This window comes from Coturnix japonica, chromosome 4 (assembly GCF_001577835.2).
Source record: "Coturnix japonica isolate 7356 chromosome 4, Coturnix japonica 2.1, whole genome shotgun sequence".
Lineage (NCBI taxonomy): Eukaryota > Metazoa > Chordata > Aves > Galliformes > Phasianidae > Coturnix > Coturnix japonica.
In genome coordinates, this window is record NC_029519.1 from 64,454,071 (window position 1) to 64,460,141 (window position 6,071).

The window sequence follows — 6,071 nt, forward strand, 5'->3', positions numbered from 1 at the left end:
TTATTTTATTTATTTATTATTATCATTTTGTGGGTTTAGGTTAATTTTGACATAAAAATACCAATAAATTAGATTTTGTAAGATTCTAGTATGTAACATGAACCCTAAATATTTTGTGGATATACACAACTGTATTATAAAACAGGATAGATTTGATTTTAAACTACTGTGTTCTCCTAGGTGAGCAGTACTTCTCCTCTGCATACATAGCAATGAGAACAGTGAGACTGTAGTATTAGTATGAATACATTATGATTCCTTTCAAGATTAAGGCAAAGTGCTGAATGTCCATCATTTGTTATCTGCTGCTTGAGAGTGCTAATGCCATGAAGACAGTTGGTAAAACAACCAATTACTCCATAGGAACCCATTAGGGATCAATATATTCTGCAGAGCCCTAAAGAGAATAAACCATTCTAAAGACCAAAATCAGAATATTTTTTATTCATCAGTTTTACCTGGACAGAAAAGTACTATGTTATTAGGATGTATCTAAACACAAAGTCTACTCAGTACTTCTAAAAGAACAGCAGTATAGAAAAGTTAGCTAACAACGTATTTCTTTACTTTTGAATATATCCCATTGCCTATTTCTGAAGTTCCAGGACAAGCTACCTAAATTTAAGCAGCCTGTTCTGAACTTGCTTTTATTACTTATACCTTCCATAAACTCCAGAATTTTCCTATTGAAAACTTCTACTTTAAACACCATTGCATTTTGGATGTCTCCATTTTATGAAATAATCCTTGTAAAAACGTCAATTTTCTTCACTTTGATAATTTTCCTCTGTTCATTCTGTAAAATGATTTAATAACTTTATCTTACAGAACTTTTATTGCCTTTTTTGTCAAAATGGAGCAATTTCATTTTGTTCTAGTGACAGAACAGATTTTTGGGTTGAGTGCGCAAAGAAACACAGGGGGCAGAGGTTCTTTTAGCCACGTAGAACATTCAGGGCCTAGCAGTCCTTGTTGGATCTCTCCATTACAATAAGCATTCTCAGAATTCAAGTGATGAAAATCTTTATTCTTAGTCTATCCAATTAGTGAGCATCTGCTTTCTTATTCTATTTATCCTATGTCCTCTTCTGATACACTCTCACCATCTAACTAAATCAGAACAGCAGTTCCATCCTTCTATCCAGGAACTGTTTAGTGGGGCTGTTACTTTCTCTAGCTGTACCTTTCAGTTTCTGCTGTGTGAAAAAGAGCGCTGTTGATGACTGTCTCCTGCCACGGAAGAAAGCGTGGTATACTGCAAAGGGAACTGCAATGCAAGCCTTAAAGAACTGGACATACAGTTCCTGTAATTGCAAAATAGGCTGTAGACCATTCCATCCTTTAGAGAACAATTTTTGGCAACTATGCTGTGCTACAGTATTTGTTATAAATATATACCATTATTAAAATAACACAATGTATCTGCATTTTTATATCCTGGGCCGAATTTTAATACCTCTGCCCTGTTTGCAGCCCTCAGCACCAGCCTGCTCTTCTGACTGGGATGGTGGAAAGACTGCCAACCTCTGCCTAGATGCCCTGGGGGAATTACCCTGGCTCTAGGAATTACCTTATCAAACAAATAATTTTAGAGATATCCTCTTTTTGAAGGTGTCAGTTTTAGAGTAATTTCAGTGATAGTCAAAAGGGTTGGGATAAAGTTAGAAGTACTTCAGTATTCACACAGTTCTAATTGATATGCATCATTAAAAATTAACTTTTACAGTTATTTTTTATGAACTGTTGTTCTTTAATTTTATGCAATAAAGTGAAGTCATGTAGATAATTTGACATAATTCATAGTGAAATATCAAAATATGTATAAAAAGCACAATCAGTAATGTGAAGTATTACAGCTTTCTTAAAATGTACCAGAATATATATTTTATGATCACTGACTTTTTCCCCACAAGGGTAAATAACACCCTCTAAATTGACACTGCTGCGTGCTTCTTCTGAGAACATTTAAAAAAACAGAATTCAGACAATAAATCTCTTCTGATTCCAGAAAGAAATAAAATGAATGTAGAAAGTTTCCAAGAGCAACCTTTTTTAGTTGCATTATTATTGAGATCCTGCAACATTTAAAATGCCACTCACTAATAAATAAAGGGGTTTAACAGGCTTCTTCCTAGAACCATTACAATTCTGTACCAATTTCTTTGTTTAAGCGTGTAAGGAAAAAATAGTAGGTTATTGTTTATTTGATTTTTCTGTTCTTAACATTTTTCTTCACTCTTGAGAAACTGACTGTTACTTTTCTATGAATAAAAGCTTACTGCTTGAACTGAAGCCTCATTTCAGAATATGTGCCTTTGAATTCTCCAACTGGGGATATGTCCTGTCGTATCTAGTCACAGCCTTAAGCCACTCACAGGAAATGTAACATAATGCTCCACCTCTCTAAAAAATAAATTTGTTAGCATTCTAATTTGTCTGTGTAGCTCAGCAGCAGAAAATGCAAACCTTTTGTCATCAACAGTTTCTGTCAAGGGAGATAATAGCAACTCTTTGTTAATGGTTCAAGGAAATAAAATGAACCCATACAAGCACTCTGATTTCATTTATTCTATTCTAATATTTGATAATGTGCAGTTTCATTTATGGGACCATTTATCGTTATGTAATGCATTATAATTCATCACAATTCATACTGGTTTTGTTGTAGTGACTTCTAATGGTCATCTGAAATTTGTTTCTAAAACTAGTGCTTTCAGAATATTCAGTAAAACCTATTCAACCACTCCAAAAAAAAAAAAAAAATAGACTATGTTCTGATTTAAGTTATATTGCAATTACTCTCTCTCTATATTCTAGAATAATTAACAGGTGAATTGGCTCTTACCAGCCTTCACATTGTGGATTCTGAAAATTTCAGTAAATGGTTACAGGAAGCAACAGACTCAACAACAAAAAGAAAAGAAAATGCACATTGTCTCTGCAAATAGAAAGAAATGTCTCCAAATTTCTCACAAGAGACTCAGTAGCACTGTGATTCATAGCAATTTACTGTTAAACGGTAGTTATTCAAAAATTACAAAGTTAAAAAAAAAGTCAGTTTTCAGACAGATTCTGTTTTCTGCCTATGTTTTGTTTTTGTATCCTTTTAGAACACTGTATTCCATTCAGAAGTAGTTTTATTTTTATTTTTTCTTATTTCTTTTCCTAGCAGGAATATATGCATGCATTGGTGTCATATCCCATCCATTCAGGAAGGAAGAAGGAAGGTGTAACCAGATTTACAAATTCTCCTCAGCCAGATTAAGGTGAAACTGATACTCAAAGTCCAAACACAATCATCAATTTTAATGAGAATCTCTGTACTAGAATTATATTAAAAGTACTGTCATTACAGTTATATCTGTCTCAACCATGAGACTAAACTATGCAACTGTATAAGAAATAAAATTAAGCAAAAACAAACTTACAAGAGAAAAATAAAGAAAAAGTGGGGTTGGAGAGAAAGAGTTGAGCAGAGAGATCACTAATGTGAGTTGCAGTGTTGGTCTGGCAGACTCTTGGGTTCTGGATCCTGGGTGAAATTATTTGTCCAGAAGTTCTGAAGTCCTGAGATAGCAAAGTCCTGAAGTCCCCTCAGACTTCTCTTGGGTATCATTTTTATGCCTTCTAGATTTAAGGGTTCACAGTCAACAAGTTCACTGCTTACAAGTTTATCACCAATAAGCCCACACTGAAAACTTTGCAGTAAACATGGGAGTTTTGAATGGAACAAGGCTGCCCTGACTGCACAGGGCTCCCCCATCCAACCATGTCTTCAGCCTGTAGCCTGTTGTCATGGCAATGGTCTTATCTTGCAAGTGTTTGAGACAATTCCAGGCATACCACAGATAAAGTGTTTTTCATTGGTCTGCTACAGTAATTTATATATACAGACAAAATTATGTGATGTATTTTCCCTTATGAGTTGCTGATTTTAAAATTTAGATACAGAACCAAATTTAAGTCACAGGAGGATGTGATGAGTTTATATTGTATACCATACTATTTATATTATGAATTCTCTCAATTTGTTAAATGAGATAACAGGGTAATTCACCTTCTGAAGCTTATACCATTTGTCTCAGCAGCACTGTTCAGAGAAAACTGCTCTCTGGCTTGTCATCTTTAATTTTTGAGAGCCCAGATTCTCAATCCAGCTTTGAGAGTGGAGATTAGGGCTTTTCTTTCTTCTGCTAGCAAAAACCATCAAGTGAATAGAGGTTAAACATGGCAGAAGTTCAAAAGTTCCACGCTTTAAAAATGGCTGGATTAATAGGCCAACAATCAAACTAGTTTTGCAGTCCGAGGAGAAAACAAGTGCAGAAACAGATAATCAGCATGGGGTAGAAGCAAAGATCTGTTGCTGATTTGAAGCATATGGAATAATTGCACAGAATTAAGACTGAAATAAATTCTGCATATTTTGGAGACCCCCAAATGAGATATGGTGAATATTTCATATAAATTCTTTTCTTACAGTTTCATGACTAAATTCCCACTAGTATGATTACTGCCATGCTTCAAATCCAGTATTGCCTGAGATGTCTCTTACTTATCTGAGTCTGGTCAGAAAGATAGCCTGGAAGCTCACACACAGTAGCTGTCCCTTGGCAAACAAGATGAATTTGGACAAGGAATCTCTAGGAATAATAACATCTCCTCAGAAGTAGAAAGAAGCAGAGCTCTTCAGCTCAGTGCCTTTATACTCCAATCCCTGGTAGATTATTGTACAAAAGGCATTTTTTTTTCAGTATAGAATATTAAAACTGTGCCTATCAATGAACTCAGTAGAACTTCCAACAGAAAAATACTAGAGGAAGACATACACAATATATGTCCTGACTGTTACATTTCTCCATGTAAAGTAGGTATGGAAACTGCATTAATTGTTGATCAGTTCTTCTTTGAGCTGAGAAATTCTGAATAGCTTTGATCTGTAGAATCTAACAGGTCCTCCTGGAAGCTTCTCATTGGGACTTTTCTTTCAAATAGAATTATTATTGGACCTGTCATGCCAAGAGTAACAATGAGAATAGGGACAGCTTAAAAGTATAGTGCTTCTTTGAAATTACTCTTATATTCTGAATTTAAAAAAAAAAAAAAAAAAGTATAAAAAGTATAATGTTGATTCTGATTCTGGACATAAACCTAGTACCTGTTTGATCAGAGAACCACTTATTTTGGTACAGTTATTTCTTTAAATGAGACTGTTTGACTGTATTAGAGTTTGGATGAGGACTTTGCTCATACTGATTGTTCTAAAGATGTAAAATAAGGGCTAAGAGCATTATTATAAATTTTAATTATTTTCAACTTTTTATGTAGTCTAAGATTTTTTTTATTTTTGTGGATTTTTTTTTCTTTTTTTTTTTTTTTGTTGTTGTTGTTTGTTTTGTTTTGTTTTGTTTTTAAACCTGAATGGAAATATTATGAAATAGTATTAAGATTACATACAAGTACACACTTGTTTTAAGCAATAATAGATGAATTATATTAACCCCATAATGTGAGACAATTTTTGCTAAATATGTCAGTTAAAAATATTTATACAGTAAGAAATGCTGCCCAGGGCATTTCCTGGGGATTAATGAACTAATCACCACTTGGGAGAGTTAGTTGCTTGAGGCAAAGCTCCTCATTAATTTCTTACAGAATATGCAGGGTTGTAGGTGTTATACAATCGAGAGATTATTTATTTATTTATTTATTTATTTATTTATTTATTTATTTATTTATTTTTTCAGTTCACCCACAGAGTAAACTCTTGCAACTTTGCCTAGGAGCAGCTTCATTCTTCCACTGTGCCAAAAGTATAGTGAATTTTAAAAGGTGGTACTCCTATAGTGGGTACTCATGCAATATGTATAGCTAGCACAGCAGTATAAGGATTTTTTTTTTTTTTAATTTTTTTTTTTCAATTCTTAGTATTCTGTCAGGAATTTTAATGCTAATAGATAGTGTTCCTGGTCCTTTCCTATAGGTCCTTCCCCCAGCATGTATAACAAATTAATTGTTACCAACATAGAATAATTATTCTGAATCCTCTGAGCAATGGGACAAGTCTAAATAGA